The following is a 12442-nucleotide window of genomic DNA, read 5'->3' on the forward strand; positions in this document are numbered from 1 at the left end:
CGTTTGTGAAAGGATTACCGGAAAGAATCCAAGAAGATATAAGTTCACACGAGCCCGCCTCCATACAACAGGCATGTAGAATGGCTCACAAACTAGTGAACCAGATTGAAGAAAGAATTAAAGAACAGACTGCTGAAGAGGCCAATGTGAAGCAAGTCAAAAGAAAGTGGGAGGAAAACGGTGATAAGAATCACCAATACAACAACAGCAATTACAACAATAATCGCAACAATTATCCCAACAATCGCAACATCAATCGCAACTACAACAAACGGCCCAACAACAACAACAACAACAACAACAACAGCAACTACAACAATCATCCCAACAACAATAATAACCGAAACAACAACAACAATCAGAAGCAACTATGCCAAAGGTGTGAAAAGAATCACTCGGGGTTCTGCACCAAATTTTGCAACAAGTGTAAAAGAAATGGTCATAGCGCGGCGAAGTGTGAGGTCTACGGACCAGGGGTTAATAGAACGAAAGGAACAAATGGTGTCGGAACGAGTAATGGCGGAGCAAGTAGTGTCGGAGCAAGTTATGCCAATGTAGTTTGTTATAAATGTGGAAAACCAGGCCACATTATTAGAAATTGCCCGAACCAGGAGAACACGAATGGACAAGGCCGTGGAAGAGTTTTCAATATTAATGCGGTAGAGGCACAGGAAGACCCGGAGCTTGTTACGGGTACGTTTCTTATTGACAATAAATCTGCTTACGTTTTATTTGATTCGGGTGCGGATAGAAGCTATATGAGTAGAGATTTTTGTGCTAAATTAAGTTGTCCATTGACGCCTTTGGATAGTAAATTTTTACTCGAATTAGCAAATGGTAAATTAATTTCAGCAGATAATATATGTCGGAATCGAGAAATTAAACTGGTTAGCGAAACATTTAAGATTGATTTGATACCAGTAGAGTTAGGGAGTTTTGATGTGATAATCGGTATGGACTGGTTGAAAGAAGTGAAAGCGGAGATCGTTTGTTACAAAAATGCAATTCGCATTATACGAGAAAAAGGAAAACCCTTAATGGTGTACGGAGAAAAGGGCAACACGAAGCTACATCTTATTAGTAATTTGAAGGCACAAAAACTAATAAGAAAAGGTTGCTATGCTGTTCTAGCACACGTCGAGAAAGTACAAACTGAAGAAAAGAGCATCAATGATGTTCCCATTGCAAAAGAATTTCCCGATGTATTTCCGAAAGAATTACCGGGATTACCCCCACATCGATCCGTTGAATTTCAAATAGATCTTGTACCAGGAGCTGCACCAATAGCTCGTGCTCCTTACAGACTCGCACCCAGCGAGATGAAAGAACTGCAAAGCCAATTACAAGAACTTTTAGAGCGTGGTTTCATTCGACCAAGCACATCACCGTGGGGAGCTCCTGTTTTGTTTGTCAAGAAGAAAGATGGTACATTCAGGTTGTGTATCGACTACCGAGAGTTGAACAAACTTACCATCAAGAACCGCTACCCACTACCGAGAATCGACGACTTATTTGATCAACTACAAGGCTCGTCTGTTTATTCAAAGATTGACTTACGTTCCGGGTATCATCAAATGCGGGTGAAAGAAGATGATATTCCAAAGACTGCTTTCAGAACACGTTACGGTCATTACGAGTTTATGGTCATGCCGTTTGGTTTAACTAATGCACCAGCTGTGTTCATGGACCTTATGAACCGAGTGTGTGGACCATACCTTGACAAGTTTGTCATTGTTTTCATTGATGACATACTTATTTACTCAAAGAATGACCAAGAACACGGTGAACATTTGAGAAAAGTGTTAGAAGTATTAAGGAAGGAAGAATTGTACGCTAAGTTTTCAAAGTGTGCATTTTGGTTGGAAGAAGTTCAATTCCTCGGTCACATAGTGAACAAAGAAGGTATTAAGGTGGATCCGGCAAAGATAGAAACTGTTGAAAAGTGGGAAACCCCGAAAACTCCAAAACACATACGCCAGTTTTTAGGACTAGCTGGTTACTACAGAAGGTTCATCCAAGACTTTTCCAGAATAGCAAAACCCTTGACTGCATTAACGCATAAAGGGAAGAAATTTGAATGGAATGATGAACAAGAGAAAGCGTTTCAGTTATTGAAGAAAAAGCTAACTACGGCACCTATATTGTCATTGCCTGAAGGGAATGATGATTTTGTGATTTATTGTGATGCATCAAAGCAAGGTCTCGGTTGTGTATTAATGCAACGAACGAAGGTGATTGCTTATGCGTCTAGACAATTGAAGATTCACGAACAAAATTATACGACGCATGATTTGGAATTAGGCGCGGTTGTTTTTGCATTAAAGACTTGGAGGCACTACTTATATGGGGTCAAAAGTATTATATATACCGACCACAAAAGTCTTCAACACATATTTAATCAGAAACAACTGAATATGAGGCAGCGTAGGTGGATTGAATTATTGAATGATTACGATTTTGAGATTCGTTACCACCCGGGGAAGGCAAATGTGGTAGCCGATGCCTTGAGCAGGAAGGATAGAGAACCCATTCGAGTAAAATCTATGAATATAATGATTCATAATAACATTACTACTCAAATAAAGGAGGCCCAACAAGGAGTTTTAAAAGAGGGAAATTTAAAGGATGAAATACCCAAAGGATCGGAGAAGCATCTTAATATTCGGGAAGACGGAACCCGGTATAGGGCTGAAAGGATTTGGGTACCAAAATTTGGAGATATGAGAGAAATGGTACTTAGAGAAGCTCATAAAACCAGATACTCAATACATCCTGGAACGGGGAAGATGTACAAGGATCTCAAGAAACATTTTTGGTGGCCGGGTATGAAAGCCGATGTTGCTAAATACGTAGGAGAATGTTTGACGTGTTCTAAGGTCAAAGCTGAGCATCAGAAACCATCAGGTCTACTTCAACAACCCGAAATCCCGGAATGGAAATGGGAAAACATTACCATGGATTTCATCACTAAATTGCCAAGGACTGCAAGTGGTTTTGATACTATTTGGGTAATAGTTGATCGTCTCACCAAATCAGCACACTTCCTACCAATAAGAGAAGATGACAAGATGGAGAAGTTAGCACGACTGTATTTGAAGGAAGTCGTCTCCAGACATGGAATACCAATCTCTATTATCTCTGATAGGGATGGCAGATTTATTTCAAGATTCTGGCAGACATTACAGCAAGCATTAGGAACTCGTCTAGACATGAGTACTGCCTATCATCCACAAACTGATGGGCAGAGCGAAAGGACGATACAAACGCTTGAAGACATGCTACGAGCATGTGTTATTGATTTCGGAAACAGTTGGGATCGACATCTACCGTTAGCAGAATTTTCCTACAACAACAGCTACCATTCAAGCATTGAGATGGCGCCGTTTGAAGCACTTTATGGTAGAAAGTGCAGGTCTCCGATTTGTTGGAGTGAGGTGGGGGATAGACAGATTACGGGTCCGGAGATTATACAAGAAACTACCGAGAAGATCATCCAAATTCAACAACGGTTGAAAACCGCCCAAAGTCGACAAAAGAGCTACGCTGACATTAAAAGAAAAGATATAGAATTTGAAATTGGAGAGATGGTCATGCTTAAAGTTTCACCTTGGAAAGGCGTTGTTCGATTTGGTAAACGAGGGAAATTAAATCCAAGGTATATTGGACCATTCAAGATTATTGATCGTGTCGGACCAGTAGCTTACCGACTTGAGTTACCTCAACAACTCGCGGCTGTACATAACACTTTCCACGTCTCGAATTTGAAGAAATGTTTTGCTAAAGAAGATCTCACTATTCCGTTAGATGAAATCCAAATCAACGAAAAACTCCAATTCATCGAAGAACCCGTCGAAATAATGGATCGTGAGGTTAAAAGACTTAAGCAAAACAAGATACCAATTGTTAAGGTTCGATGGAATGCTCGTAGAGGACCCGAGTTCACCTGGGAGCGTGAAGATCAGATGAAGAAGAAATACCCGCATCTATTTCCAGAAGATTCGTCAATACCTTCAACAGCTTAAAATTTCGGGACGAAATTTATTTAACGGGTAGGTACTGTAGTGACCCGAACTTTTCCATGTTTATATATATTAATTGAGATTGATATTTACATGATTAAGTGTTTCCAACATGTTAAGTAATCAAACTTGTTAAGACTTGATTAATTGAAATATGTTTCATATAGACAATTGACCACCCAAGTTGACCGGTGATTCACGAACGTTAAAACTTGTAAACACTATATGATGACATATATATGGATATATATATAGTTAACATGATACTATGATAAGTAAACATATCATTAAGTATATTAACAATGAACTACATATGTAAAAACAAGACTACTAACTTAATGATTTTTAAACGAGACATATATGTAACGATTATCGTTGTAAAGACATTTAATGTATATATATCATATTAAGAGATATTCATACATGATAATATCATGATAATATAATAATTTAAAATCTCATTTGATATTATAAACATTGGGTTAACAACATTTAACAAGATCGTTAACCTAAAGGTTTCAAAACAACACTTACATGTAACGACTAACGATGACTTAACGACTCAGTTAAAATGTATATACATGTAGTGTTTTAATATCTATTTATACACTTTTGAAAGACTTCAATACACTTATCAAAATACTTCTACTTAACAAAAATGCTTACAATTACATTCTCGTTCAGTTTCATCAACAATTCTACTCGTATGCACCCGTATTCGTACTCGTACAATACACAGCTTTTAGATGTATGTACTATTGGTATATACACTCCAATGATCAGCTCTTAGCAGCCCATGTGAGTCACCTAACACATGTGGGAACCATCATTTGACAACTAGCATGAAATATCTCATAAGATTACAAAAATATGAGTAATCATTCATGACTTATTTACATGAAAACAAAATTACATATCCTTTATATCTAATCCATACACCAACGACCAAAAACACCTACAAACACTTTCATTCTTCAATTTTCTTCATCTAATTGAACTCTCTCAAGTTCTATCTTCAAGTTCTAAGTGTTCTTCATAAATTCCAAAAGTTCTAGTTTCATAAAATCAAGAATACTTTCAAGTTTGCTAGCTCACTTCCAATCTTGTAAGGTGATCATCCAACCTCAAGAAATCTTTGTTTATTACAGTAGGTTATCATTCTAATACAAGGTAATAATCATATTCAAACTTTGGTTCAATTTCTATAACTATAACAATCTTATTTCAAGTGATGATCTTACTTGAACTTGTTTTCGTGTCATGATTTTGCTTCAAGAACTTTGAGCCATCCAAGGATCCATTGAAGCTAGATCCATTTTTCTCTTTTCCAGTAGGTTCATCCAAGGAACTTAAGGTAGTAATGATGTTCATAACATCATTCGATTCATACATATAAAGCTATCTTATTCGAAGGTTTAAACTTGTAATTACTAGAACATAGTTTAGTTAATTCTAAACTTGTTCGCAAACAAAAGTTAATCCTTCTAACTTGACTTTTAAAATCAACTAAACACATGTTCTATATCTATATGATATGCTAACTTAATGATTTAAAACCTGGAAACACGAAAAACACCGTAAAACCGGATTTACGCCGTCGTAGTAACACCGCGGGCTGTTTTGGGTTAGTTAATTAAAAACTATGATAAACTTTGATTTAAAAGTTGTTATTCTGAGAAAATGATTTTTATTATGAACATGAAACTATATCCAAAAATTATGGTTAAACTCAAAGTGGAAGTATGTTTTCTAAAATGGTCATCTAGACGTCGTTCTTTCGACTGAAATGACTACCTTTACAAAAACGACTTGTAACTTATTTTTCCGACTATAAACCTATACTTTTCTGTTTAGATTCATAAAATAGAGTTCAATATGAAACCATAGCAATTTGATTCACTCAAAACGGATTTAAAATGAAGAAGTTATGAGTAAAACAAGATTGGATAATTTTTCTCATTTTAGCTACGTGAAAATTGGTAACAAATCTATTCCAACCATAACTTAATCAACTTGTATTGTATATTATGTAATCTTGAGATACCATAGACACGTATACAATGTTTCGACCTATCATGTCGACACATCTATATATATTTCGGAACAACCATAGACACTCTATATGTGAATGTTGGAGTTAGCTATACAGGGTTGAGGTTGATTCCAAAATATATATAGTTTGAGTTGTGATCAATACTGAGATACGTATACACTGGGTCGTGGATTGATTCAAGATAATATTTATCGATTTATTTCTGTACATCTAACTGTGGACAACTAGTTGTAGGTTACTAACGAGGACAGCTGACTTAATAAACTTAAAACATCAAAATATATTAAAAGTGTTGTAAATATATTTTGAACATACTTTGATATATATGTATATATTGTTATAGGTTCGTGAATCAACCAGTGGCCAAGTCTTACTTCCCGACGAAGTAAAAATCTGTGAAAGTGAGTTATAGTCCCACTTTTAAAATCTAATATTTTTGGGATGAGAATACATGCAGGTTTTATAAATGATTTACAAAATAGACACAAGTACGTGAAACTACATTCTATGGTTGAATTATCGAAATCGAATATGCCCCTTTTTATTAAGTCTGGTAATCTAAGAATTAGGGAACAGACACCCTAATTGACGCGAATCCTAAAGATAGATCTATTGGGCCTAACAAACCCCATCCAAAGTACCGGATGCTTTAGTACTTCGAAATTTATATCATATCCGAAGGGTGTCCCGGAATGATGGGGATATTCTTATATATGCATCTTGTTATTGTCGGTTACCAGGTGTTCACCATATGAATGATTTTTATCTCTATGTATGGGATGTGTATTGAAATATGAAATCTTGTGGTCTATTGTTACGATTTGATATATATAGGTTAAACCTATAACTCACCAACATTTTTGTTGACGTTTTAAGCATGTTTATTCTCAGGTGATTATTAAGAGCTTCCGCTGTCGCATACTTAAATAAGGACAAGATTTGGAGTCCATGCTTGTATGATATTGTGTAAAAAAAAACTGCATTCAAGAAACTTATTTTGTTGTAACATATTTGTATTGTAAACCATTATGTAATGGTCGTGTGTAAACAGGATATATTAGATTATCATTATTTGATAATCTACGTAAAGCTTTTTAAACCTTTATTGATGAAATAAAGGTTATGGTTTGTTTAAAAATGAATGCAGTCTTTGAAAAACGTCTCATATAGAGGTCAAAACCTCGCAACGAAATCAATTAATATGGAACGTTTTTAATCAATAAGAACGGGACATTTCAACGGGTACATTTCTTCTCAATAATTCTTATGTCTCTTGCTTATTCGATTCGGGTGCCGATAAGAGTTTTGTATCCAAGGCTTTGACTCATTCTTTTAGCACTCCACCACTCCCACTAGATACTACTTATACCATTGAAGTGGCCAATGGGAAACTATTAAGTGCCGACAATTTTTATCGGGGGTGTATGTTAAACTTAATGAGTAAAGAGTTTGAAATTGACTTGATACCTATAGAACTAGGGAGCTTCGATGTAATCATTGGTATGGATTGGTTAGCCAAAACGAAATCTTACATTCTTTGCGATCTTAAAGCGATTCAAATTCCTATCAAGAATGGTGAACCCTTGATTGTCTAATGTCTATGGCTATAAGAGTTGCACCAGACTCAACCTCGTCCCGTGCCTTAAGGTTGAAAAATACCTTCGTAAAGGTTGTTTCGCGATTCTAGCCCACGTTAAGAAAATTGAGACCGACGAGAAGCATATCGATGATGTGCCAATTGTTAGTGACTTTTCCGATGTATTTCCCGACGAATTGTCGGGTCTTCCACCTCATCGACCGGTAGAATTCCAAATCGATCTTATTCCGGGAGCCGCACCCATAGCACGTGTACCGTATAGACTTGCTCCATCCGAAATGCAAGAATTGCAAAGTCAAATCCAAGAACTATTTGACCGTAGTTTTATCCAACCTAGCCATTCACCATGGGGCGCTCCGATTTTATTCGTTAAGAAGAAAGATGGATCCCTACAAATGTGTATCGACTATCGTGAACTAAACAAATTGACGGTTAAGAACCGATATCCTCTTCCAAGCATCGATGACCTCTTTGATCAACTACAAGGATCTCGTGTATATTCGAAAATCGATCTCCGCTCGGGTAATCATCAATTAAGGGTTAAGGGGGAAGATGTCTCCAAAACATCTTTTCGGACTCGTTATGGTAGTTATGAATTTCTTGTAATGCCATTTGGTCTCACTAATGCACCAGCGGTGTTCATGGATCTTATGAACCGCGTGTGCAAACCATACCTCGACAAATTCGTTATCGTGTTCTGTAACGACCCTACTTTTTCCGTTATCTTTTGCCGTTAATTATTTAACGACCGTTAATTGTTATTCGTGACACGTCATTTCTAAGACCTATATTATTATTTTTGTAATAATATATTAATTATTATGTGTTATATGAATATTTGTATTCATATTTCAAGTTATACGTTTCTACGTGTCGCAGATTTCTATCCGGCGAATCTTTTCGGTTTTCAAACCAACGGTCAAGATTTTGGGATTTTTAAATCCAATTTATTTTAAATATGATATTTTGATGTCATATGATTATATATAGTGTTTATATATTTTATTCGTCGCGTATTTATTATCTCTCCGAAAAATCAATCGCGTAGCGGTGTTTTCGCGTTTCGGGTTTCGTTCGGGCGTTCGGGCCACTAGGATTTTGTCATTTATCAAATTGGGTCAATATGGGGCCCACCACATTCAGTTCTTGGCCGAAATTGTCAAGGGGAGGGGGTATTTTTGCCAAACTTTGTAAATTGTGATACATGTTGATCAAAACTCCACAATACTTCTCATTTCAACCTAATTCATTTTTTTTTTGCAAACCCTCTCCTCTCCTCTCATCCTTGCTGTCACCACCACCACTAAACATCATCATCATCTTTCAATTTTTGCTTTAAAGGTTTAGAGCTTTCATCATAATCGGGTTCACCGCATCGTTCTCTACACGTTCATATCCTTCAATTCTTGATTAGGGTATAAACCCTAACCCTAGCTTTTCAATTTTTCATTTATTTTACTGATTTTATATGTTATATTGATAGTATGATGATTACATGTTATTGTATTGATGATTGTATGCGTAGAATTGCTCGATTATACATGTTTTTGGTTTGATTTAATTGGGACAGCAGCTTTTTCGTGTGTTTCTGACTTTGTAACTGATATAAAAGTTAAAATAAAATATATAAATGAGTTCCTCTCATCAAGACATTAATTTTAGACTCCGGATTCATGTCGTTTCGATTCCCGGAGCCCTAGATATGCTTAATTTGATTTTTGGTAAAGATTGAAAGGTGTTATGGGCAAGAACAAGGTATGGTCCGACTTTGTGATCATCCTTGGTGTCTTTAGGGTGTGTCATTTGGTTAGGACTGATGGTGGGACAAATTTTCATGTTCGGCTCACCTAAATCCGAGCCACGGTTCACCCGTTGTGCCTAAATCACTGTTTTGAGTAAATTGAATTCCCAAGTGTTGTCATGGCTGATATCCACGACCTAGGGACTGTTATTGGAGTGTTATTGAGTACATAATTGTGTCGGGTGGTTTGAGTAGGCGGAGATGCATATGTGGCTCGCCCGAAACCGACACCCGGGGCTCAAGATACGACCCGATGAACTTTTAAACTTAAAACTTATGGTTAATGATTAAACTTATGTTAAAATGAATGGCTTTCATTATTAATAAATTACTTATGATAAAAGAAGTAATTATTATTATTTAAGACTTATGATATAAATATTTATTATATCATTTAATTATTAATTATGATTTAATTAACATTTTAATTAAACTTATGATTAATAATACTTTTATTATTAAAGGAAAATACTTATGATAAGTATTAAATTTATTTTTGAGAAATTATTATAAGACTTATAACAAAGATTAAATAATTATTTAATTATTATAAGACTTAATTATTATTTAATTATGATTTAATTATTAAATACTTATGATTTAATAATTTTAATTAGAAACTTATGATATAATTAATAATTCATTATTAATTTATAATACTTATGATATGAATTAAAATTCATTATTAATTAATAAAACTTATATTATGATTAATATTTAATTAATTAAATACTTATGTTATACTAATTATAACACTTCAACTTATATTAACTTTAATAATTCATTTTATTTAATTAAACTTATGTTATGACATAACTTTACACTTTTGACTTTAATAAACATTATAACCTATGTTATTATTATAACTTACACTTTTCAAATTAATGTTGACTATGTTGACCAAGTTTGACTTTTGAGTTGACTTTCGGTTGACTTTGACTTTCAGTTGACTTCTGTTGACTTTCTAAATAAGGAAACTTTCCTAACTTCAAAACTTTCTAAAAATAGAAGTTTCTAAATTTGGAAACTTTCCAAAAATAGAAACTTTCCTAAAATAGAAACTTTCCCAAAATAGAAACATTCCAAAAATGGAAACCTGGTAAAAATAGAAACTTTCTAAAAATAGAAAGTGTGTGTCCTTATGCTGTTCCAATCAAACCGATGCTTGCTGAGTAATGTTCTATGTCTACTTGCAACATGTACAATAGCTATTATACTAAGACTTGACCTAAGTTAGTTATTTATTTCGACCTGCTTTATTTATAGGTCGGCGTTGTGATCTTTCTTGATCACTTTACTTTACTTGCTGTTCGCTTGTTTGTGAGATTTCTTCAGTTGCTATTTAAGGTGAGTTATAGTCCCATTTTTCTATTTAAATCTTTTGGGATGAGAATACATGCAATTTATTTTATATTTTGGACAAGTGGAAGTTGGTTTAAATTATTCATTGTGAGTTGAACAAAAATATTCCCTAGTCTGGTAACTGTAATCACTGGTTTCTACTGGTGAACGCGAATCCTATGGATAGATCTATCGGGTTTGACAACCCCATTTCGAGCTAGTCGCGCTAGCAATTTATAATCGGAATGTTTAGTACTTCGTATTTAGTTGAAGATACACTTGTTCGGTGTATATTATTTATTGTGTTTGGCAAGGGTAAATAAAGGGTTAAGTGGTTACCAGGTGGCTCACGGAAAATGGAATAATGTTTTATTATATGTTTTCTAGCATATAATTTGGTGGTTTAAAAGGAGTTTTATGTTTTCAAACATAAATTTTTATTGTTTAAATTAAATATTGTTTGCAATATTAAACCTATAATTCACTCAACATTTTTGTTGACAGTTACTCGCATGTTTTATTCTCAGGTTTATGATTGACTGCTTCCGCTGTGCTTAGAGGGTCTGCATATCTATGATGGCAGCTTTTGTTAAACATTAACTTGCATTCTATTTTGTTACATTAAAAAGTGGATGTTGTTGACTTTGTTTGGTCAATATTTGGTTAAAGTATTTATGTATAGTTTTTCTAAACTTATACAATTTAGTAGATTTTCTTTATAGGAAATCATTTTTAAATAAAGAATGCAAGGTTGTTTTATAAAATTCATATAGAGTTTCGATCAAGCTGTGGGACCAAGTGACGGAGCCGTTAAGTGTTTTGACGGAGTCGTCACAGTTGGTATCAGAGCCTTGGTTGTAGGGAATTAGGCTGCATTGATGTCGTTACCCGAGTCAATAGGGAGCATTAGTGAGTCTAGTCTACAGCCCGGCCTATTATATATTATTATATGTGATTATTTGTATCGTGTTGGTATGTATGTTGTTATCATACATACATTACTACTATGTTCTGAATCCGGGAGGAACTCCCATTCCGATTTAAACACATTCTCCGACTCATGCGAGTTCATCTTTCATAGGAACACCTCGGTTAGTGAAACCGAGGGGGTGTCATTCTTGGCTTCTGAAATTCTCGACATTTCTATGTCATAATTTATGTTTATTGATATAACGTTTGAGTTACATTACGTGTTCTAGAATTCTCGTCATTTCTATGTCATCAATTATGGTTATGTATATAACGTTTGGGTTATATTACGCGATATGTCATTCTTAACTTCTAAAGGCTCGGCATTTCAATGTCAGCTATTGTGTTTGGGTATATAACATTTTTGTTATATTACGCGCCTTTGTGCCGTTGTGCCTATGTGCCTTGGTTGTTGAAACGAAAAACGTCATTCTTGACTTTTAGAGATTCTTGGTACTTCGAAGACATTTTTATGTCATCGTTACTCATATTCATTACTTTCGATGTCTTTGTCTCTTGTGCTATCCTTAGCACATTGTTAAGAAATTGTTTTAGGGAAATTGTGTTGAAATTCGAGGTTGACCACGTGTCCTGACCTTATGTAGTGATATTGGAATGGAACTATGAGTTAGTGAAATATAATGGCTTCAGGCCAACGTGAT

The sequence above is a fragment of the Rutidosis leptorrhynchoides genome, chromosome 3, assembly GCF_046630445.1.
Source record: "Rutidosis leptorrhynchoides isolate AG116_Rl617_1_P2 chromosome 3, CSIRO_AGI_Rlap_v1, whole genome shotgun sequence".
NCBI lineage: Eukaryota > Viridiplantae > Streptophyta > Magnoliopsida > Asterales > Asteraceae > Rutidosis > Rutidosis leptorrhynchoides.